This window comes from Ovis canadensis, chromosome 2 (genome assembly GCF_042477335.2).
Source record: "Ovis canadensis isolate MfBH-ARS-UI-01 breed Bighorn chromosome 2, ARS-UI_OviCan_v2, whole genome shotgun sequence".
Taxonomy (NCBI): Eukaryota; Metazoa; Chordata; class Mammalia; order Artiodactyla; family Bovidae; genus Ovis; species Ovis canadensis.
In genome coordinates, this window is record NC_091246.1 from 163171888 (window position 1) to 163196721 (window position 24834).

Consider the following 24834-nt stretch of genomic DNA (forward strand, 5'->3'; position numbering starts at 1 on the left):
AATTTTTGCTTTGAATAAAAAGCCTTGAAAATGAAAATACCCATCCTAACCCTGAATAACTCATAGGTTAAGGAAGCGCGAGCAAATCCATTTTTCCTCTTTCCAAGTACAAATAATTCCCTGACTCCGGTGTTAGTTAATGCCAAAACTAGAAAACACTCTGTTGCTGTTTTTTAAAATAGTTTTAACACACAGAAAATTATATTGTGTATTTTAAAGCCTTAGTAAAAGTTTGTTGCCTGGGTAAGAGTAGCCTCTTAATTCTCCTTGTGCTTAGTACTTTTAGTGGCTGGTAATTCCGTCATGTCATTTAGATCTTGAGCCATTCCATGTGCATGCACACCAGAATCCTTCCTCTTTAGATTCTTCTTAAAAAATAAAATATTTGATAGGCTGCTGCTACGTTTCTCTAGTTCATTCTTCTTTTCCTCTCATTTTTTTCTTTCCTTCTGCCTCCTCCCTCCCTCCCTCCCTTCCTTCCTTTTCCTTCCTCTTTTCCATCTTTCCTTCCTCCTTTGTCCCTTCCTCTCTCTCTTTGTTGACTGTGAACTCTAGGGGCAAAGACTTGACTGTTTTCTTCAATGATTTACAATTATATTTTGTTTCTATTTTACACAATCTTGCATGAAAAGTAAAAGGTATATATGATTTTAATTATTATATACTATCCTCTTCCCATACTTCTTACATTTGTGATATAAAGAATTCCTCTAATTATTTTTGCTTGAAATAGTCCTTTAGATTAGAGTAGCTTTTTCTTACTTTATGTCCCTCTATGGTTCCTTAAGAGGAAGTGATACCTGCAGAGCACTTTTAAAGATATTTTTTAGGTTAATGTTCAAGATAACACATTGAAAAGAAAGCTATAATTATGTCCAATGAGGGCTCTTTCGGTTGCTAGAGATGAGGAAAATGTATACTGATTTTAATTTGTGCTGAAAATACATTTTACTGATTAACTATTGATTTTTAAATATGATGGATTCTCTTGTAGATATTAATCTTCCTTACTGTATTTTCCTAGAGAAACCTAAATGAGGATGTATTCCAACTAGTCTCTGTATATTGGCATATATGCTATATGTATATTGACATAATTGAAACTGCATTTAACACACCAAATTAGAAACTTTTTGAACATTTATTGTATTAAATTTTATGATGTCATACAAGGTTTTGACTCAGGCTTTGTATGCAAGAAGAGGTGGACCTTTTTTTTTAATCTCTTTGTCATTTTAATAACTTGTATTTCTCTGTATCCTAGGAAAATTTTACATTCAAGAAATGTTCCAAAGTAATGATCTTAGGGCACTTGGGTGCTTTTGTATTTCATCAGTGCTGATGTGTTAGTTATGTAGGGAAATAATGCTTCTGGACCTTCCTGACAAGACAACTTTGTGGGTGACTGGGGGATACTTATGTTGGTGCTCATGTTGGACGTCACGGCAGATGATGTAGGGACTTCTCCGTTGGTAAAATAGTGCAGTCAGCTTTTTTGCAGATGTGTTACTTCATTATGCTTGTAACATCATTCTTGTGTCCATAACTGACTGAAAATGTCAAGCTCCAGAAATGTAAGTTACTGGGTCAGGTGACTGATTGTAGGACCTTGTTTATATTGAAGTAAAGAAATAATGTTAAGGTATGTTTGAGGGGAAATAACAAATACGATTTTACTGGTGAATTTCCATGTTTAATATGTATATTAACTTTTTTTAAAGTTGCATGTAAACCTGGTATAAAGTATTGTCTCTGCTTTATGCTTTGAGTAAAAAGAAAAAAAAGATGAGTTAAACTGTTACCCTATTATGTACTATTACAGATCCTTTTCTTTTAGAAAAGGTTAATTACAATTACTATTCACATGTCCAATGTTGTCAGTGTTTTCATTCTGGTTTTTTGTCTTAATGTGTTCAGACTTGGTGATGGCAGCTCTGTTAACTGCCCAGGACTGAGATCACCAGGGCAGTTGAAAAGGTACGACAGCTGTATTCTGCAAATGAAAACAAAAATGCTTGTCCTAATCTCTAGAATCCTTTTTGTGCAACTTAGTCAATTAATAGCATTCTGTCTTTTATTTCTAGATATTTGAATTGGACATGAATGAACCTGATAAATAGTGACCAGATTGTGTGATTGATTTGTCTTACAATGTGAGGAAAGTCCAGTCTTTTTGTTTTAACTGAAATTTTTAAAGTGAGCATTCGTGAGAATGGTTGATAGTAAACAGAAGAAAAAGAGGGAAAAAAGTTATGGATGGCAGGAGCAACATTCCCATATGCATGCTTATCTGATTATTGGTCTTTCTCTCTCCTAGAATATAAGCTTTAGACCACTGAGTTTACAATCTGTGTCTCTCAGCACTGAACACAATGCCCTAGTACATAACAGGTGTTCAGTTTATATGTGTTGACAAATCAGTGAACAAACTATTAATACTTTTGTGCTCACTCCTCGTATGAATTTTTCTTAACTATGTGATTGTAGCATAGAACTACCTCATTTAATTGTCTCAATTCTTCTCAATTTTTATTTAATTCTGCCTTATTTCAAAAGGAATTCAAAGTCACTATTTTTCTAACTAGTTCTTCTAATAGAAATAAGATTTATTTTCTTAAAAATGGCCTAAAAGCATCATGCAGAACAAATAAATATGTACAAATCTTATTTCTTTGAGATCTGTGTGACTCTGCATCTAGGAATGTCAGGAATGCACCAGAGTTTGTGGTTTAGCATCTGCAGACATTGAAATAATAAATGGTACAACAGCTCTTTTGGGAAAAGATCTGGGTCATCATCATCTTGATCTTTTATGCCCTTTTTTTTAGTTTTCACATCTGAAATATCCTCTTTTTGGTGGTAAATAACCTTTGTCCCATGAAGAGAGTGATATTTTCATAACAGAAAATAGCCTCTGGCAGTCCTTTTGAATGTGTTCCTTATGACTTACACCGACTTTGGGGAGATTGCTTGAGTTGGGCTGTGTGAGTGACCAGTTTCTCATATCACTACATGCCTTACATTCTAGCATATCCTTCTATATCAAAATGGATAAAGTCTTTTTGAAATAGATCCAGTGTTTGAATTCTTCTACTATTTAAATCCCCAAATAATGTTCTACTATATTTCCATTATTTTCTTTTATAAGGAACATCGTGATGGACAGCTTCCACTGAAAGTTGTTTTCATAGTTCAGAATATTCCTTTATTTCTTTTGGCTGGAATCCCAGCAGAGAAACTATTGGATTAAATGGTTTGATGGGATTTAAGAATGCCTATTTTTCCGTACTTACTAATATTGTATACTTGGTGGGGGGCCTTTTCCACTCTAACAAAAGGATAAGCATGTTGTCTTATTTTGCACTTATTTGATTATTGAGACTATTTTTCTTACATGCTTCAGTTTCTTAATTATTCTTTTGTTCATTTATTATTAGAATCTTAGTGTTTTTCTTGTGAATGGAATAAGTTCTTTAAATAGAAAATATATTAGTCTTTGATCATTAGATTTTCCCATTTGTCCCTTTAACTTTTGTAATTATCTTTTAGCATATAAAAGTGTTTGTGAATGTAAAAAAGTTAAGAAATGCATGATTTCTTTGAGTAAAAACTAGAAAAGAGACATAATAGCAAAAAGAAAATTCGTCCATTGCTCCATTGTTCTAATAAAACCACTGTCAGCACTTTGAAATGGGTATAAATTTGAGTCAATATTTTGAATGCAGAATTTTAAAACCCTGTAATTTTTTTCACAATGTACTATAAACATATCTTACATACAAGACATTATTTTAATGGATATATTGTGTTTGCTTGTTTGGATTGTTGTAATTTATTTAACCATTCTAATGTTGTTAAATTGTTCCTTATTTTTTACTACAAATAGTACAGTTAATACTTAAATTTATTTTTTAATTCAGTTTACAAATTGAATTGCTGAGTAAAGGTGTGTCGATTTTTAAAAAGCATTATTTACATATTGCCCAATTATCTTCCCAAAAGAGTACCCACATCCTGGTCAATTCTATCTGAAGACATTTTATAGTATAGTAAGATTTGTTAACCTATTCATCTCTGTTCACAGGCGGTTCACAGGCCTGCTCTTTCCAGGCGTTTTCAGGTTGTGATACAAGCTCATTAGTTAGTTCTCCCTGGCTCGGCCAAGGGCAGTACAGAGCTTCTCTACCTTCAAGTTTTCTGTAATCTTTAACCTTTAATTATTGTGCAAAGTTTACTTGTTAATCCTCTTGTAATGTAACCATTGACTTAGCAACAACAGCAACAGTAAGCCAAACAGTAGGCTGAGCTACAACCCAGGCTCTAAACTTAGATGTACCACATACACACTTTCTAAGACCTCAACTTCCTACTTTTCAAAGTTGTTTTAGCAGTGGAACTCTTTTTCCTTAAGTGATGTTCTGTGGAATGCGAAATGAAAACAGGTAAAATTGATGTTTTATTTCTGCAAGTTCCCATATTTACTAGGTGAAAAAAAGGGGAGAAGTATAATTAAAAAATTAATTTCCAACTTAATTAAAAATTTTACATTTATTTAGAATTTGTTAATGTGTTTACTTTTTGAAAGTATGAAAATAATTGACAAAAATGAAAAGATCAATTTACTAAAGATAGAAATAAATTTTAAATATTTAATAGTCTTTGTAAATAGTGTTAACATTTTGACTGTACAAAAAAGGATATATTTTAGAGAATCATTTTTTTAAGAAAATATAAAATCTTTGTTTCAGATTATAAAATTGTCTGTTTTTGTATTTAATAAATGAGAACCAAATTAAAATTATTTATAGTTTAATGGAATGCTTTACTAATATTTGCCAGATGGTAATATTACTTTAATGAAAGATGTTTATACATTTTTCATAGTAGTATGGCTCTCAAATATTTTATTTTTATATTATCATTTGATTAAGTAACAAATTCATTTAATTCAGACAAAATTATTTGCTACCCCTAAAAATGAATACATACAAGAGCCCATCCATGAAAAAGCAAAGCTGATACATAGGGGTAGTTAACAGATGCTCTCTATAAGGAATGGGATTGCAGGAATGCAGTCTAACTTTTATGCCAGGTATAAAAATGACTTAGTTATAACTATTAAATTTTTATTTAATCATTATTAAATTTTGTAATTAGTACCAAATTTATTGTAATTAAACAGTATGTTATAATTTTGATGTAAAATTGGAATAGAGAAGTATAAAATATATCTAATGAATAATGACTATAAGCAAATAAAATATAATTTTCAGCTGACTTATCAGAATTCATGTGCTGAATCTGAATATGAGAAAACATATCAAGCTAACATTTTAAACATTAGTAATGTATTAAAATGACTGTTACTTTAAAAGAGGATTCAGGTATTTCATGCCAACCTTTCTTTTGATTTCAAGTTGCTAACTGATAGAGTACCAGCATGATAGCTTTGTGAGCACTGTTGCTGTCAACAAGCATATATTCGGTTCCTGCTCTGTGAAAAAGAGCCACATGTAATGATTGTGGTCTTATTCAAGGACAGAGTGCTGATGATATCATTTCCATAGACAGTACAATGCTGCAGCTGGCTCTGTCAGTCTAGGAGGAAAGTGTACTTAAAAAAAGACCATGAAGTAATTAGCAATTCAGGGGCAGTGTTTTAAAGGAAATGAGCTGGAAGTCTATTCATTAAAGTCAAAGGAAACCTGTGCTTTTTGTGTGTGTGTGTGTCTTCAAAGTGCAACCAAGCCAGCTTGCATAGCCCACATTAGGAATTCAGGAAAGGCTGACAGGAAGAAAATATAGGTGGCTAGAATTTAAATCTACATTACTAATTTCATCTAAGACAGTTAAAAAGTATGTTTCAGCGAGTACGTTTATTAGTTATCTGTTTCCTCACAGAGCAAGGCTGACAGGCATATAAGTGCACAGTCCCAACGGCATGAAAGCAAGGAGTCAGAATTCCCATCCTCCTTGGCTCAAAGGAAACACAGATGAAGTGAGTAGCATTCAGTGACCAACAACCTGGCCCCAAATCCGTAAAGTGTATAGCTAGTTTTCCTAGGACAATATTTTAGCTACAAGTGACTTTTTGACACCATATGTATCTCTTCACTCCCCTTCTCTAGTGTCCAAAAGTGCATCTTTCAACTTCCTGTATACAATAGCAAAATGAAATTCAGTAGATACCTGAGTACTTACCATGTCTCAGAAATAGTGCTGGGAGACAGAGACAGAGAGAATGAATGAAGCCACATATGTTCACAGGTTGCTTAATCTCATGGGGAAGACTTACAAGCAAATAACTTATGCAGTGTTAGAAACATCTAACATACCACATGTAAGTATTTCTGTTTCTAGTTGTAAGGTTTCTGGCCCAGGATCTATAAGAAATAAATCTATGCCAGAGCGTCTCTCCCTTTTATTATGTATTAATTATATTGTTTGGTTCTTCTTCGGGATATTTTTTCATATGTGTGCCTACTGACTTCTTTTTTACCCTATATTGTGGGAGTTCCTCCAGATACACCACCACTCTGCTACTCTCAAGTCATTCAGGGTTTTACCAAACTTCCCTGTCTGTTCCTGACAATTCGCTTTCTATTTAGACTCATGGCGTCTACAGACGTATGTTGCCTATGTGTTCAGGTGTCTGAAATGTGATGTGTCTGTCAACAACTTATCTTCCCTACTCCTGACCTCTTGCTTCCTTCTCCCATTCTCTGAAATTTCAGTACCATTGATTGAGTCCTCTCGGGTCCTAAAGTAACAACCTTCTTAAATAGAATAGCCTTCCCTTTTCCGTTCCCTCTTTCCCATTTTTGTTAGCAGTACATATGTTTCTTTCTTTCAGACTTCAAACAAATGTTTGAAAGGTTCTGGTTTGAGCTTGAAACTTTATTCCTTCCTGAAGTCTAGTATAATGTTTTAGCTAATATTTCTTTCAGAATTACCATTCAAGTTATTTAATACTAACCAGTTACTTTATCACAGAAGTATACTAGTAAACCAAGTATCACTTTTAAAAGATTTAGCGGAACAGTGACAACATTTAAAATAATGTTTGCTAGTGATTATGCATTTAAATTAATAATGTTCTGTATGCGTGTGTTTCTTGAATTCCTAGTCCACTTGACAAAAATGGTATTAAAATTGATTTAAGATATTGTTTAAAAAGTAAGCTGGTAGGGAACAGCTCTGAGTTGAACTTTAATGTGTATTGAGAGATTTTCTAGTTGTCCAGATCTTTATTCTTTTCTACTCCAAATACTGGCACCAACCTAAATAAGCCCATTGAATCTTTCAGTATTCAAGAACCAAAAGTCCCATAAAATGATCAAATGGTGCTGAAATTAACTAATTTTCTACAGATTTACTGTTTACCTGTAAACCGATCCTTTTTTAAAAAAACACCTTTTCCTTAAAAGTCAGAGATTCCTTAAAGTTGTTTATTTCTCCCATAATTGTCCAAGGCAGGTGTTCCATTTGATGGCCAGGTCCTTCCATCTTGTGGCTACCCATCCCCTGGGCCTTGCTGTCAATTGCATCAAGATAGAAGAAGGAACAGACAGTGGAGGAGGTATGTCTGCTGCTTAAACTGTTTCAGCCCTAAAAGTAGCATGCCTCATTTCTGCTCACATTCCATTGGCAAGAGTTGGTCACATGGCCACCTCAGGATGCAAGGGAGGCTGGGAAATACAGTTCCTGGCTGGAGAGCTGCTTCCTGGTCATCACTATCACAAGCCTTGGGAGCAGTGGGATTTGTAGACAGCAACCCTCTGTCATGTAGCACACTTTGACAAGCTGACAACAGTATGGCCATAAAGAATACATTGAACTCAGTTAATTCAGACTGGGAGAGAGGTCAAGAAAAGCTTTGGGGAGGGAGTGACGTTTGAGCTTTGTTTTAAGAATCTAAGTAAACCAGGTGAAGAAGAAAGTGATTTGGGGCGGAGAAAGCTTGTGAAACATGAGGTATAGAAGTATATGGCCTATTCGGAGGACAAAAGTAGTGCAATGTATGTGGATTGTATTGTGGAGTCAGGATAAGAAGGTGAGCCAAAATAGGTGGCTAAAGAGGTTTTAGATTCATAGGAAATGTTTGTAGGGTGTAGAATCCACAAGGTTTGGCTGGGGGACGAGGTCTGAGAGGTAGTAAGAGGCCACATCACCTAAGGCCTTGTAACTGTGGGTGAATTTTCAATCTTACTGTAAATAAGACAAAACTAAGGAGAGCTGGACTGTGAAGAAAGCTGAGCGCTGAAGAATTGATGCTTTTGAACTGTGGTGTTGGAGAAGACTCTTGAGAGTCCCTTGGGCTGCAAGGAGATCCAACCAGTCCATTCTAAAGGAGATCAATCCTGGGTGTTCTTTGGAAGGAATGATGCTAAAGCTGAAACTCCAGTACTTTGGCCACCTCATGCGAAAAGTTGACTCATTGGAAAAGATTCTGATGCTGGGAGGGATTGCGGGCAGGAGGAGAAGGGGACGACAGAGGATGAGATGGCTGGATGGCATTACTGACTCGATGGACGTGAGTTTGAGTGAACTCCGGGAGTCGGTGATGGACAGGGAGGCCTGGCGTGCTGCAATTCATGGGGTCGCAAAGAGTTGGACACAACTGAGTGACTGAACTGAACTGAGCTGAAGGATACATATGTACTTATTCAATCAAACGTACTTTGTCCCTACTTTCTGAAATACAACAGTTCCTAAATGGTTCATGTCAGTATAGTGTAGTAGTATGGAACTCTATTTTAGAGTGACATTGAGTTGTTTATGCAAATGAATGTTCTCAGCTTTGCTGTGTCATGATGCAACAGAAATAGATAAAAATAGGTATGAGTGTGAGAACAATACCAAACAATGCTATTGTGAATTTTTTCTAAAAGTTTGGATATCGTTTTGCAAAAGCCAAGGAAAGATTCAGTGTTGGGGGAAATCTCCAAAAAGAAAGTTTTCCTCTCATGTAAGACAAAGGCATCATTTCCCCCAAAGGCTGAGGCCCAATTGTTGTGGTGTCTGTGACAGCCCCTGACCCAACAACTCCCTGCAGAGGATTTGGGGAAGGTTCAAGAGAGGGTCAAGAGAATTTATGTGAGAAAACACTTGCCTCTAAACAAGATTCTGGGATGTGATAATCCAAAAATGCAGTTTTCAAAAGTGCCGTCTTTAGACCCAAGGAATAATTTTAGAAAAGGGAAAGTCTCAGAGTTAAGGAGCAAATGTTGACACAGTTGCTTATAGTATATGATATGAGAGGCATTTCTGAGAGAACTTCCTATTCAAAACAACAATATATTAATAACTAACTTTGAATAGCTAATCCCTGGACCCCTCGCTAACACCAGGAACTTTCCAAAGTGCTTGGTATTAAAATGGCTTTCCATTGGTTAAGGTGAAATTTTTATCTCTTAACAGTGGAATACCCTTACCTGAGTATGGTAGATAATGATAATAACTGAGTAACAGATGGGAATCCCATTTTGTACAGAATGCATTCTGAAGTACCTAAATCCACGCACAGCTGCTGCCCCCTCTCCTTGCCCATATGAGGTATTGTAGCCCCTCAGTGGACAGCTAGGGTCTCCACCATTTTCCTTAACTTTCCTTAGCCCAAGCTCAGCAGACAACCTTGCTTTGTAATTTAAAAAAAAAAGTCAAGGCTATAAGGTGTTCATTTCTGGATTTTCCTGGCCTCTTTACATAGTTACCGCCTCCTGCCCATTTTCTGATTATTTGTTTCCTCCACTCACAGAGGAAGACATATGGATTCTGCAAGATGTGTCCTTGAATCTCTAGATGTGTAGGCAAAAGGTGGATTCCCAAAAGGGAGGGGAGCAGGTGATGGTGCTTTGAGGAGAAAAATGACCTTGCCCTTGGGCCCCATCTCTGCCAGGAGGAGGTGTAGGCTGCTGATGGCCAGGCAGGGTTTTAGCTGGATTCAGTTTTCAGTCTCTCCATCCCTGATTGGTTGTAGGATTTGGAGCAAGTTATTCTCGGCCACCTCTTTTAGCTTCACTTTTCTTCTTCGTGAATGGATGTAACGTCTACTTCATGAGGAGAATTAAATAAGGTCGTACAAATGTGGAGGAAAGAAAATATGATTTTAAAACCTAATTTCAGATGCTTCCACATGAAAGGTCCTCTACAGAGGAAAATTTATGCTTTTGATTAAGAAAGGATATTGATGGGCCATCTACTTCTGAGAGGCAAAGTCCAGACCCAGCTGGACGGGAGAGATCGGGATAGAGTGGGTATAAAAGTAGCTTGCTCTGAGAAATGAAGCAATGGGATTTTCAAATTTTCTCCCTGGAACCAGAGGGAAAAGCAATACAACCAGAGTGCTCTTCCTAACAGGCATGGTAGATAATAAAGTGAAGGCTACTTTTTCTTTGGTGCTCCAGTTTCTTGTTACCCTTTCCTGTGTCTTTAGTGGAGCTTTGCAGCTTCCTTAGACTTGAATTAACACTGCTTTAAGGAATCAAGAGAAGGATTGATTGGGACAGGCTGGGGCATCCTGCAGACGTTGATAAGGGATCAAGTGTTGTGTCTAGAGCAGAGACCAGGAACAAGCGAGGAACCACCAGGAGAATGTAACTTCCTCTCTGGTGATCCTCAGAAACATTAAGAAGGGAACTGAACTCTCCTAGTTATTCATTTGCATTTGATGATCTTTGTGTCCCTTTGAGCCCAGAAGCCTGGAAGACTTCGGGACAAGTGAAATATATTGAGCACTTTTTACTGCTACCACCTTAGAATAAGTTACTACCCTTCTATCCTGAACTCCTGCAATTGCCTCTTTTTTTGTTGTTTTTTTGTTGTTTTTTTTTTAACTTCAAAAAGTTTTAATGGCAAATTTATTTATCTGTATGCAAGTATATTTTAATATAAACATTTGTAATAAGAATAAAAAGTATGCTATTTATAAATGCAATTATCTGATAATGTGAAGATTATCAATTCTTTGAGTGCAGGAGTGCTTGGCCAGCTATAAATGATCAATATGATCTCATTGAATTAAAATTTCATTTTCATTTATTTATTTTCAGTCATTGTTGAGAGATTAAGCTATTGCTTTTTGAATGTGCTGATTGAAGACCCCAAAGCAGAGAATTTATAAACAATAGGAAATCATTAAATGCTAATTTTAAGAATAATCAAGAGTGAATTTTTATATATGTTCTACCACAATTTGTTCCTATTTATATCTCTACAATATAATCTAATAATTTTATCATGTAAAAATAATATGCAGAAATAGGTATATTTCTGAATGAATAGTCACTTAAGCAAATGAAAAATAAAGCCAAACAATTACAATAAGAAATGTCTGTTTCAATCAGCCCCCTTAGCTTGATTTAAAATGCCATGTGGTATATTGATCTGTACTTGACATCTGCCCAATTTTTTTTAATACTTTACAATATTGTATTGGTTTTGCCATATTTCAACATGAATCCGCCATGAGTGTACATGTCGTGTTCCCAATCCTGAACCCCCCTCCCACCTCCCTCCCCATACCATCCCTCTGGGTCATCCCAGTGTACCAGCCCCAAGCATCCTGTATCCTGGATCAAACCTAGATTGGTGATTCGTTTCTTATATGATATTATACATGCTTCAGTGCCATTCTCCCAAATCATCCCACCCTCTTGCAATTGCGTCTTAACTACAGAATCTTCCACTGTCCCTTCCAATCCATTCTTTACGCAGTTGCCAAAAAGACGTATTTTAAGCATAAAATGGATCAATCTGCCACTCTTCTTAAATCCTTTCTTTGGCTTCCCATTTGCCTTGAGTAAAATCTGAACTCCTTTTGACCTGTCAGGCCTGCATGTTTCCATGAACATCCTCATATGGTATCCAGTGGTCCCCTTCACCAGCGGTGCTCCAGGACCCTCAGGGTCTGTACCGACCCTTCTCTCTTCTGAACTCCTCCTCCTCCTGGGTTTCATGCATCTGGCATATCACCCTCAGGTCTCTACACCAGTGTTACCTTCTTGGTGCAACCTTCCCTGGCCACTCCACATAAACTGGCCCCAGCCTCTCACCATTGCTATTATCTATTGTGATACTCTGGTTGTTTCTTTGGCCACCTGATGTGAAGAACTGACTCATTTGAAAAGACCGTGATGCTGGGAAAGATCGAAGGCAGGAGGAGAAGGGGGCGACAGAGGATGAGATGGTTGGATGGCATCACCAACTCAATGGACATGAGTTTGAGCAAGTTCCAGGAGTTGGTGATAAAGACAGGGAAGCCTGGCAGTCTGCAGTGCATGGGGTCACAAAGAGTCAGACACGACTGAGCGACTGAACTGAGGCTGTTTCTTTGTCGTACCTACCCTGTATTGTGATTATCCATCTTTCTGCCTTCTTATTTACTGTCTTTATGAGGGCAAAGGCTTGGCATACTTCACAAACCCCACCAATGCATCTGTACCTGCTTTAGTGCCTGAACCCTAGTAGGCCGTCAACAATATTTGAAGGATGGGATGGATGAACACTTGTCCAGAGTAATGTCATCCAATAGAAATATAATGTGGGCCACATATATAACTTTAAATTGTTCAGTAGTTACATGTAAAAAAGAAACAGTAAAATTAATTTTAATAATGTATTTTATTTACTCAGTGTATCCAAAATCTTATCATTCCAACATGCAATCAACATAAAAATTGTTAATGAGAAATTTTACAATTTTTTATACTAAGTCTTAAAAACCCATTGTGTATTTTACACTTTCAGTACATCTCAATTTGATGTAACCACATTTCAGGTGTTCAGTAGCCACGAGGCTCTTGACTCCTGCACTGGACCATGAGGTCTAGAGTGTATAGGGCTTGATACGCTGTAGCTATTAGATAATAAAAGTAATGCAAAGCTTCAGAGTAAGAAAGGCTTATTGGGAGAGCTGCAGAGAAGAGCCATACCTACTGACCTGAGGCCTCTTCATTCACCTGCTAGCACCTGGAACCACAGGGAGACCTAGTGTGCCCTAATGGATAAGGCCATAGGATGAGGGACAAGATGGACATCTGTACAGAAGGCAGACACCCACAGAGCACATGCAGAGAACACCAGAAGGACAGCAGCATTGTTGCCGGGATGGGAGAAGAAAATGGGCATCAGGCTTTGCCAGAAAGTTCTCTGCCAGCGGAGAATCTCAGAAAGGAATCCATTGAGACACCATCGGAGATCTCGCAGAAAGATACTATTCTTGGAGTTTGTTGGTGACAGAGTATGTAATGCTGATCATTTTTTCTTTTCTTATTATGAAAACTTCCTTTGGCTAATTTGTGGCCAGCAGGTTTTCAGTTAGGAATTTGAAACAAGTCAACTAGGCTGTCTACTGAAGACAGTTTTCCAGGTAGGAAATTGTCTTCTAAAATTGACTTTTAGATGAGAACCTTTTGCTAGATAATATTCACCATTGCATCTATGGCACAGTGCTTGAGAGAAAAATCCATTGTGTGCATTTAAAACTCAGTTGTCATACTCCGAGAGTAATATGTGTGCAGTACAAGAGGTAAGCCACTCACTTGTATCCAAAGCAAGAACTGTCTTCCACCTGCACTTGACTAATGATTACATTTCATTGGTCAGAACCATCATCATCTCTTGTCACTGTGAGTTCCTGAATCAGAAGGACAAAAGGGCCATTAGTGCAGAGTCACTGAGCCCACCTCTGCTCTGACAGAGCAAATCTGGGGGGTAGATTCTGAATCATTTTGCACAAAGTTCCTGAAGGTGTCATGGGGATCTGTGAAGAAGAGCATGTTTAAGGATATTTAAGGGCAAATTCCACAATGCATATCTGAGAATGGTTTTAACATGTTGACTTCTAAAAATGAAGACCCACTCTGCACAAGTTTCAAACAGTATCTGCCAGTAAAATTTTGTTAGAGACCCATGGTCTATCCAGTAATTTTCATGAGAGGTTTCCAAAGTGGGGTGAGGAAGGTAAGACTGTTTCCCCAGCACAAAAAAGCTGCAATTTGACAAAATACCAGCTCTCTTTGACAACAAACATGCTGTGAAAGCACAACTCTTATTTTCAGACTGTATTAATAGAAAAATCTAGTAAACAAAAAAGATTAGTACAAAAATGTTCTACCAAGTAGATCCGATTTCTCCAAGGAAAACTTAATCCATACTCGCTACCGGCTTTCACATTTAAAAAAAAATGAGTCATCGTTGTCTCACTGATTATTTTAAGAGAGTTTATAAATGTTAATGGATGTTTGAGTCAAATGAGTCTTTTTTATTTTTTTCATCTTCAAATATTTATAAAGAGCATTATGGTTGTATTCTTAATGAAACAAAACATTAAAATATATTTTTAAGTTCTTATGGGCCCCTTGCCAGTTTCAATCCTCTTCCCGCCTAAACTATTTTGTCTGTGCTCCTTGCATGTTTTCTACTTGCTACATATGCATATATCCAGAGGTGGAATACAGTATTGCCTTTACATATTTTGATTTTCAAATAAATAAGTACTAATATTTTATATCTTCTTGCAGATTATGTCTATGAATATGCAAGCATATATAATTTTTATGTAAATAAGCTCATATGCACATTTCTACACCTTGCGTTTTCCCTTAATATGTCTTAGATATCTTTTGTTTTTACCCATGTAAATCTGCCTCATTTGACTTAGTAGCTCTGAGTGTTCCATGCTAGATGTAACTCAATTTATTACCCCAGTTGCTTATCAATAGAAAGGAAAGTTGTTTACTTCTATTGCAAACATTCCTCTATTACAGATATTGCTGAAAATATTTCTATGAACTTATAAAAGTATATTTATGAACTAAATTTCATTTTTATAAAATAAATTTATTGATTTTAATTGGAGGTTAATTACTTTACAATATTGTAGTGGTTTTGCCATACATCAACATGTGTCCGCCACAGGTATACACGGGTTCCCCATCCTGAACTCCCCTCCCTGTACCATCCCTCTGGTTTGTTCCAGTGCACCAGCCCCAAGCATCCAGTATCATGCATTGAACCTGGGCTGGCGACTCGTTTCATATATGATAGTATACATGTTTCAATGCCATTCTCCCAAATCATCCCACCCTCTCCCTCTCCCTCTGAGTCCAAAAGACGGTTCTATACATCTGTCTCTTTTTGCTATCTTGCATACAGGGTTATTGTTACCATCTTTCTAAATTCCATATATATGTGTTAGTATACTGTATTGGTGTTTTTCTTTCTGGCTTACTTCACTCTGTACAATAGGTTCCAGTTTCATCCACCTCATTAGAATTGATTCAAATGTCTTCTTTTTAATGGCTGAGTAATACTCCATTGTGTATATGTACCACAGCTTTCTTATCCATTCATCTGCTGATGGACATCTAGGTTGCTTCCATGTCCTGGCTATTATAAACAGTGCTGCAATGGGGGGTACACGTGTCTCCTTCAATTCTGGTTTCCTCGGTGTGTATGCCCAGCAGTGGGATTGCTGGGTCATAAGGCAGTTCTATTTCCAGTTTTGTAAGGAATCTCCACACTATTCTCCATAGTGGCTGTATTAGTTTGCATTCCCACCAACAGTGTAAGAGGGTTCCCTTTTCTCCATACCCTCTCCAGCATTTATTGCTTGTAGACTTTTGGATCGCAGCCATTCTGACTGGCATGAAATGGTACCTCATTGTGGTTTTGATTTGCATTTCTCTGATAATGAGTGATGTTGAGCAACTTTTCATGTGTTTGTTAGCCATCTGTATGTTTTCTTTAGAGAAATGTCTATTTAGTTCTTTGGCCCATTTTTTGATTGGGTCGTTTATTTTTCTGGAAGTGAGCTGTAGGAGTTGCTTGTATATTTTTGAGATTAGTTGTTTGTCAGTTGCTTCATTTGCTATTTTCTCCCATTCAGAAGGCTGTCTTTTCACCTTGCTTATAGTTTCCTTTGTTGTGCAGAAGCTTTTAAGTTTAATTAGGTCCCATTTGTTTATTTTTGGTTTTATTTCCAAAGGCTGTGTTCATTTTAAATTTCAGTAGTCATAACTGAATTGTTCATCAAGAAGAATGGTGTGTTTCCCCGTGTTGTGGGTATTATCAGATGATTTGACATTAGTCAAGGATTGGTAAAAAATGGCATTTCATTGCTTGAATTTACAGTTCTCTAATAATGTTTGTCACCTTGCTTATTTAACTTATATGCAGAATACATTATGAGAAACGCTGGGCTGGAAGAAGCACAAGCTGGAGTCAAGATTGCCGGGAGAAATATCAATAACCTCAGAAATGCAGATGATACCACCCTATGACAAAAAGTGAAGAAGAACTAAAGAGCCTCTTGATGAAAGTGAAAGAGGAGAGTGAAAAAGTTGGCTTAAAGCTCAACATTCAGAAAACGAAGATCATGGCATCTGGTCCCATCACTTCATGGGAAATAGATGGGGAAACAGTGGAAACAGTGTCAGACTTTAGTTTTTTGGGCTCCAAAATCACTGCAGATGGTGATTGCAGCCATGAAATTAAAAGACGCTTACTCCTTGGAAGAAAAGTTATGACCAACCTAGACAGCATATTGAAAAGCAGAGACATTACTTTGCCAACAAAGTTCTGTCTAGTCAAGGCTATGGTTTTCCCAATGGTCATGTATGGATGTGAGAGTTCGACTGTGAAGAAGGCTGAGCGCCGAAGAATTGATGCTTTTGAACTGTGGTGTTGGAGAAGACTCTTGAGAGTCCCTTGGACTGCAAGGAGATCCAACTAGTCCATTCTAAAGCAGATCAGTCCTGGGTGTTCATTGGAAGGAATGATGCTAAAGCTGAAACTCCAGTACTTTGGCCACCTCATGCGAAGAGTTGACTCATTGGAAAAGTCTTTGATGCTGGGAGGGATTGGGGGCAGGAGGAGAAGGGGACGACAGAGGATGAGATGGCTGGATGGCATCACCGACTCAATGGATGTGAGTTTGAGTGAACTCTGGGAGCTGGTGATGGACAGGGAGGCCTGGCGTGCTGCGATTCATGGGGTTGCAAAGAATCGGACACGACTGAGCAACTGAACTGAACTGAATAATGTTTGTAAGAGTAGGACCATAAAGAAAGCTGAGCACGAAAGAATTGATGCTTTTGAACTGTGGTACTGGAGAAGACACTTGAGAGTCCTTTGGACAGCAAGGAGATCCAACCAGTCCATCCTAAAGGAAATCAATCCTGAATGTTCATTGGAAGGACTGATGCTGAAGCTGAAACTCCACTACTTTGGACACCTGATGCAAAGAGCTGTCTCATTTGAAAAGACCCTGATGCTGGGAAAGACTGAAGGTATGAGGACAACAGAGGATGAAATGGTTGGATGGCATCACCGACTCGATGGATATGAGTTTGAGCAAGCTTTGGGAGTTGGTGATGGAAAGGGAAGCCTGGCATGCTGCAGTCGATGAGGTCACAAAGAGTCAGACACGACTGAGCAACCCAACTGAATAACGTTTGGAGTAAAAGCTCTTTTCATCTGCTTACTGGTCCGTTTTTGTCTTGTGTACTCCCTATTCGTAGCCTTTTCTCATTTTTAAAATTTGATTCTTTTATGAAATTGCTATATAAGTGCTTTTGTGTATTAGGAAAATTAACCCCATTCTTACATGTATCACAGGGTTTTTGCATACAGGATTTGATTCTTTCTTCTCTTTCTTCCTCTAGGCCGGGTCCTTGCTACTTAAATATTCCCTATTGAGGAATTACAGAACCAAAGCAGAGCATCACTAATAAACCTGCCTCAAAAAAACTGAGGAATCTCAGACCTTGAAATGGTTCAAACAGGCACTAAAATTTATCTCACAGGAATGTTGTGTGGAGGACAGGGAGATTAGATTTGAATATATTAAAAGTTCCTTCCACTTTTCTGTAAAACCCATGGTGCTATGAAGAGTCTGATTGGAATCATTTTTTGGAGTCTTTTCAGAGTGAGTGTTTTTTAGTTCATTTTGTAGTCTGTAGCTACTTGTATTTATTCTAGGAGAGTTTACTGTCTTGGCTGCAATTTATGCACATGTGACCCTGTGGAAATAAAAGAGGGTGGAAATAAAATAGCCTGACTCAGGGCCTATGGCCAACACCCTCCTCCCGCATCCCACACCTTTGATGCCCTTGAAGGTCTCAGCGCTTCCCTGACCCAGATGGGGAATGAGTAAGTGGGTTTGTATGATGTGTGAGGCCTCCAAGGGCTGTAGAATGAAATGTATCCCCTTCCCAGCCCACATGTAGCGTGTTTGCCAGCTTCTTGACGATGGAGATGTTGCCTTTTCTGTTTACTCCATAGACATTCAGTAGACAGCAAATGTTGGTAGTCATAATAATCCATGGTTGCCCTGAAAGACAACAAATTCTTGAGTAAAACCAGCATTAGTGGACTCCAAACAGATGTCATGTCCCAGGCGCCTCCGAGCCAGCTTGCTGTTTGGTAGCCATGACCTTTCGGTGTGAGCCTGCCCCTGGGTGTCACTGGAGGGGGACCAGCTGCTTTCCCAGAGTGCTCAGAGGCAGCTTCCGACAGCTGTTTGCTCAACTGTTTGATGTCACCTCTCTATTTAGTCCATGAACTAGATCTGAGAAAAGAAAACACAACAGCAAGTTCTAAACTGTAAATATGACATGGCAATAAAATGGCTTATCTGCTTAGATACTGGGAATGCTCCATAGAGGCCAGGCTGAAGGCTGGAAAGGGAGGCAAGGCTAAGGCTTGGGGGTCCCTGTTTCTAAATTAAGGCCTTCAGAAGTCTGGATTTGTTTAGCATGTAAATTCCTTAGAACTGGTTTTCCTTGATTGGAGAGTCTGAATCTGGGCTGCCTGCAGAGGGAAAGTTGATGGGTCCGCCAGAGTTATTAATCATCTCAGGTTTCTTCAGTCCCCTAGTTCTGGCACTACCTGGGCCAAGATATTTTATCTATAGACATAGTTTATCTCAGTTTGCCTATCTGTGTGATGGAGAATCAGACCTCATTAGATTGTCCATAAGGCCTTTTCTGGCCTCTGACTCTCAGAGCTTCAGTAACCTTTGCAAAGTTAAACAGAGACCAGAAACTAGGAAGGTGCGTGATTATCTTTCCCGTCTTCCTACTTCTTGGAATACAGATGAGGTGGTTTGAGCTCTAGCATCCATCTTGGACCAGGAGGTGATTTGAGAATGGGTATCATGCTAAAGTTTCTAGAGAAAATGTAGGAGTCTGGGTTAATGTTATTGTTAATTAATAATGCTTGCGAGCTGCATGCTAGCCCAAAACTGCTTATCTTCAGACTTTTTTTTACGTGAAAGAGCATTTTAAGGCATAGTTCCTTAGCATTAAAAATTTTTTTTTATTAAAATATAGTTGATACACAATATAATATAAGTTTTACAGGTGTACAGTATAGTTATTCACAATATTTAAAGGTCAGGCTCCATTTATAGTTTTTATAAAAGACATTCCCTGTGTTGAACAATATATCCTTGTAGGTTTTTTTTTTTTTGGCTGCATTGTGTCATGTGGGATCTTAGTTCCCTGACCAGGGATTGAACACAGACCCCTTGCAGGGGAAGCACAGGTTCCCACTGGACCACCAGAGAAATCCCCCTGGTAGCTTATTTCCTTTTATATAGTAGTTTGTACCTCTTAACTGCTATACCTTTCTTGCTCCTCCCTCTCCCCACTGGTAACCACTAATTTGTTCTTTATGTCTGTGAGTCTGTATCTTTTTTTATTATATTCATTAGTTTATTTTTTAGATCCCACTGATAAGTAATATCATACAGTATCTGTCTTTCTCTGTTTAACTTATTTCACTTAACATAATGCCCTCCAAGTCCATCCATGGTGTTGCAAATGCCAAAATTGCATTATTTTTTATGACTGATTTATAGTTTCATTTGTGTATATGTATATTTTTATGTAATTTCTAAGAAAGTTCCATGATTTTAAGAATAATAGTGGTAGCTAACTTTTTTTGCCATGTGTCAGATACTGCAAAAAGTATATTACATGTATTATTTAATGCTAACAGTAACTCTGTATGATAGATGCTATTATAGTCTCTATTTCACATGAAGAAACTGTGTCTTGGAGAAGCTAGTTAGTTTCCCAAGGTCACAGAACAGGTTACCAATAGAAATGGCAAATATTTCCTTCCTTCTTTAAGAAGGTTAGTGAGTTCTTTCTGTCACCCCAAACAAGTATAAGATTAGTATGGAGTGCTGAGCAGAGAGTTTTAGGCTAATGAGAGTATTTATCTGGCCAGTTCATAGAGCCGGGACATCAATTTTTGACTCCCTAGGTTTTGAGTACATTTGAAGGTGTCCAAGCATGCTGTCCGTAGTAACTTTTTAAAAAAATACAGTACAGGAGAGAGTAAAAATGTGAGAAATATATGTAAGTTATCTCTGAAAGGCAAAAATAAACCCCCAGTTTATAAATTTATCTTCTTTCTTACAGATTCAAACTGAGCACTTTGGGGATACAGAGAGAAAAGTTTTGCTTATAAACCCTGTCTGAGTCATAGTGACTTTAGGAAGTGGTGATTCAGCAAAATGATTCAATGCAAGTTGACAGTAAGTGAACTATTTCGAGATTTCTTAGAGTCATAGAATCAGAAGGACTGCAGCGTGCTGAGGCCTCCCCCAGCATCCCAAATCAGAGGCTTTGCAGCCATCTTCTTGTACCCTTTGAGTTACAGCAACTATCACCTTACCAAGCAGGCTGCCCCTTCATTGGACAGCTCTGGTTATAAGAATGCCTGTCCATGTTAACCCCCAGTCTACCTCTGTGACCTGCCTCACCCTCCATTGAGTCGCATTCCAACATTTGGAGCTGCTTAGATTCTCCCTAATCCCTCAGGCACGTAATATTAACCTGTGACCCTATTTCCAAGTTCCAACCCTGAGGTTACCTACCACTGATCAAAAAATAAATGTGTGTGTGTGTGTGTGTGTGTGTGTGTTGCCAGGAGGAAGCAGAAAAGACAAGTGAGGTAACCACTCCAGGCCTGGCTGGTTCACTCTGGTGCTTGGATGTACACCTCCAAGCCCACATTTGCTCAGCACAAAGATGGTAAAGTGTCTGCCTGCAATGGAGACCTAGGTTCGATCCCTGAGTCGGGAAGATCCCCTGGAGAAGGAAATGGCAACCCAGTCCAGTACTCATGCCTGGAAAATTCCATGGATCCTGGTAGGATACAGTCCATGAGATCGCAAAGAGTTAGACACGACTGAGTGACTTCACTCACTCACTCAGGTTGGCTTGTTAGTCTCAAAGGTGGTCTTGCCCAGTGATCTCTAGCTTGGAACAGCCACCTGCTCTTCCTGTTGCCTGTAAGTTGACACACGAGGGGGGATGAGAGCAACTCCTAGGAAAGGTGAGTGGCTGAGTTCCCTCAGTCCATGGAACCCTCAAAGGATGGATATCTGGATGAGCTATCACTCCAGGAAGCACCTCTCTGCCTCAACCCACAACACACATGCCCTGAATGCTGATGAGGGACAGTGCATGGCTCATGAAGAATCTGAGACTAGAGCTCACCATGCCCCTGGGACATCGCAGTGCTGGGGACACTCAAAATGAGACTCAGAGTCTGAAGCAGGCGGGTCAGCGAGGGAGCCCAGCCACACGTAGGAGAGAGCTTTTGGCACCAGCACTGCAGCTAAACAGCCATATTCCTTCCTTCTGCTGGCTTCATTGGTCGCATTTGGTAGGAATCATTGCCTTGCAGGCTTTAGCACCAATATTTACTCAGTAGCTCTAAACTTACTTCCTTTCTTGGAGGTAAGAAACTGAATGTTGAAGCAGGAAGTAACTTACTGAATATCATTGAGTTTTCCCTTGTGGTTCATTATAAGGAAGAGAGACTATGAATGAATCAAAGGCAGCGGGGTTGGTAGGAGAATTTGGACCCCTAGACTTCTAGCCCTGGGCTCTGCTGCTAACTGGGCTGCTTTCCGCAGCTCCCCTGCATCTCTGGTGATGCAGAGAGGTGAGAGGTGGTGGAGGTGAGAGGAGGAGGTTGCGGGGGGAGCCGGGAGGTTAGTAGGCCTGGTAGGGCCCCTGGGAAAACTTGTGAAGTTGATGAGTGCAGGCAGGAGGCTGGAAAGGGTATGCCTTCCGGTTCGTCTTGTATTTGCAAAGTCTGAGTTCACTGTTCGGTGTGACGAGAGAAGCCCTGTCATCTTCCACTTTTCCCTCTTCGCTTGTATTTTCTCCTCTGTGAGAACACAGATGCAGTTGATGGCAGTGCCTATTTTTTGTCTCTTAGCTTACTTTTAAAAATAATTGCTAAGCTGAATAATTACGTGTTGTAGATAAATTGTTCCCATAGTACCCTCGGTCATTATTTCAATAAAATTTTTTGAAAGCAAAGAACGAAAACCACTGCTCTCCTGGCCTCAGTGTCTCTAGGGTGCGTGGCTGTGTGGGCTGATATATATGTGACATCTTTTCAGAGGGGTAAGCCCTCTAAAATAAAAGAAATAATAGAATAAAATAAACTGATAAATAAAAAGGGCCAGCATGGGCCTGGATTCATGAAACTAAAGCAAAAAAGGACAGATACTACTGATGGACATGGATCAGCTACCTCCCAGACCTCAGATCAGATGTTTGTTCGCCCTTCTTTCCCTATGCTGGGACCAAGTTGAAAGATTCAAATTGGATGACTTGCATTTTGCATTTTATCTCCTCTCCCCAGTTTACCTTTCCCAGAAGTCTACTGAGGAGGAACAGCTCCTGAGGGTGGGGAGCAGGAGGAAGGAGAGAAACAGTGGGTAGGGTGATTCCCACTCTTGAATTAGCCCCATGGGATCTAAGAGAACTTTTTTGCCTTTTCACACTGTTCATGGGGTTCTCCAGGCAAGAGAGTCCCCCTTGCACTGCAAGGAGATTAAACCAGTCAATCCTAAAGGAAATGAACCCCGAATATTCACTGGAAGGACTGATGCTGAATCTGAAGTTCCAATAGTCTGGCCACCTGATGCAAAGAGCCAACTCACTGGAAGAGACCCTGATGCTGGGAAAGATTGAAGGCTTAAAGGAGAAGGGGGCGGCAGAGGATGAGATGGTTGGATAGCATGGGCATGAATCGGAGCAAACTCAGAGAGTGGAGGACAGAGGAGCCTGGCATGCAGTCCATGGGGGTCACAAAGAGTCGGACATGATTTAGTGACTGAACAATGACAACAATCCAAGATACTGGGATCAGAATTCATCCTCTAAGGATTGCTGACTCTCTGGCTACCCCTGAGAAGTCTGCCAAGGACACCCAGTTGTTAGAACTACTGCCCTTTCCAGGATTATCCATGTGGTTCAGTGTACATAGCTGCCACTCCCTGACTCAGAACCTACCAAAAGCATAATCAGGGCCCGTGGGGTCTGACCCTGACAGGAGCCGCCCCTTGCTGATCTCCCCCATCAGTCTCCTCCTGGTTCCTTGGCTCCACTCGCGCTTGAACAGGTCAGGCACATTCCTCCCTCAGGGCCTCAGTGTCTGCTGCTTCCTCTGCTCGGAATCGGAGAAGGCGACGGCACCCCACTCCAGTGCTCTTGCCTGGAAAACCCCATGGGCGCAGGAGCCTGGTGGGCTGCAGTCCACGGGGTCGCTAAGAGTTGGACACGACTGAGCGACTTCACTTTCACTTTTCGCTTTCATTCACTGGAGAAGGAAATGGCAACCCACTCCAGTGTTCTTGCCTGGAGAATCCCAGGGACAGGGGAGCCTGGTGGGCTGCCGTCAATGGGGTTACACAGAGTCAGACACGACTGAAGCGACTTCGCAGCAGCAGCTGCTTGGAATGGTCTCCCTCAGACATTCATGTGGCTCTCTCATTTCACTGAGACCGGGCCCCAGCTTCACCTTATCACAGAACTTCCATGGCTCTCCAGACCAGCCGCTTGCCTCGCTGCTCTTCCCTCGCCTGTTACAACTTTGATCTGTCCACTGTGTGCAGTCTGTCTTCCTTGCCAGAATGTAAATTTAAGAGGACAGAGACTTTGTCTTTTTCAGTCATCGCCATATCCACATATCCACATTCCTAGCACATTGCGTGCATGTGTGCTAAGTCACTCAGCTGTGTCTGACTCTTTGTGACCCTATGGACTGTAGTCCACCAGGTTCCTCTGTCCATGGGGTTCACTAGGCAAGAATACTCGAGTGGGTTGCCATGCCTCTTGCAGGGGACCGTCTGCCGCCCCCTCCTCCTTTAAGCCTTCAATCTTTCCCAGCATCACGGTCTCTTCCAGTGAGTTGGCTCTTTGCATCAGGTGGCCAGACTATTGGAACTTCAGATTCAGCATCAGTCCTTCCAATGAATATTCGGGGTTTATTTCCTTTAGTGATTGAACTGGTGTCTCTTACATCTCCTGCATTGGCATGTGGGTTCTTTACCACTCGCGCCACCAGGGAAGCCTAGCACATTAATTGTCACTCAGCAGATGTTCACTGGATGCATGCTTTGATTGAGGGGGCAGAATCCTACTTGCTGGTCCAGCAGTGTCTCCAGCACAGCTAGCTACATGAGCTTATGGATGTCATCTTCATTGACTATATCCCCTGGTTACATGTGTGTATGTGTATTCATTTGAATACTAAGAATAATAAAATTGCTACTTTTTTATTTTCAATTTTAAAAATTTAAAAAATAGGCACGACTACATGTTCAGAAACCCATGTGACCAAAAAGCAGAGGAAACTTTCAGAACTTCAGCCTCAAAGGCTTCCACTAGTGCTCAGGTTGCCAGACCTTCCCATTGTCCCCTAGCAGAGGGGAGATGCTGTTGAGGACATGTCTGGCCTCTGGGTAGTGCTGAGGATGCATCTCAAAGAGGGGATCCACTGGGCTAGTGGTGCTAG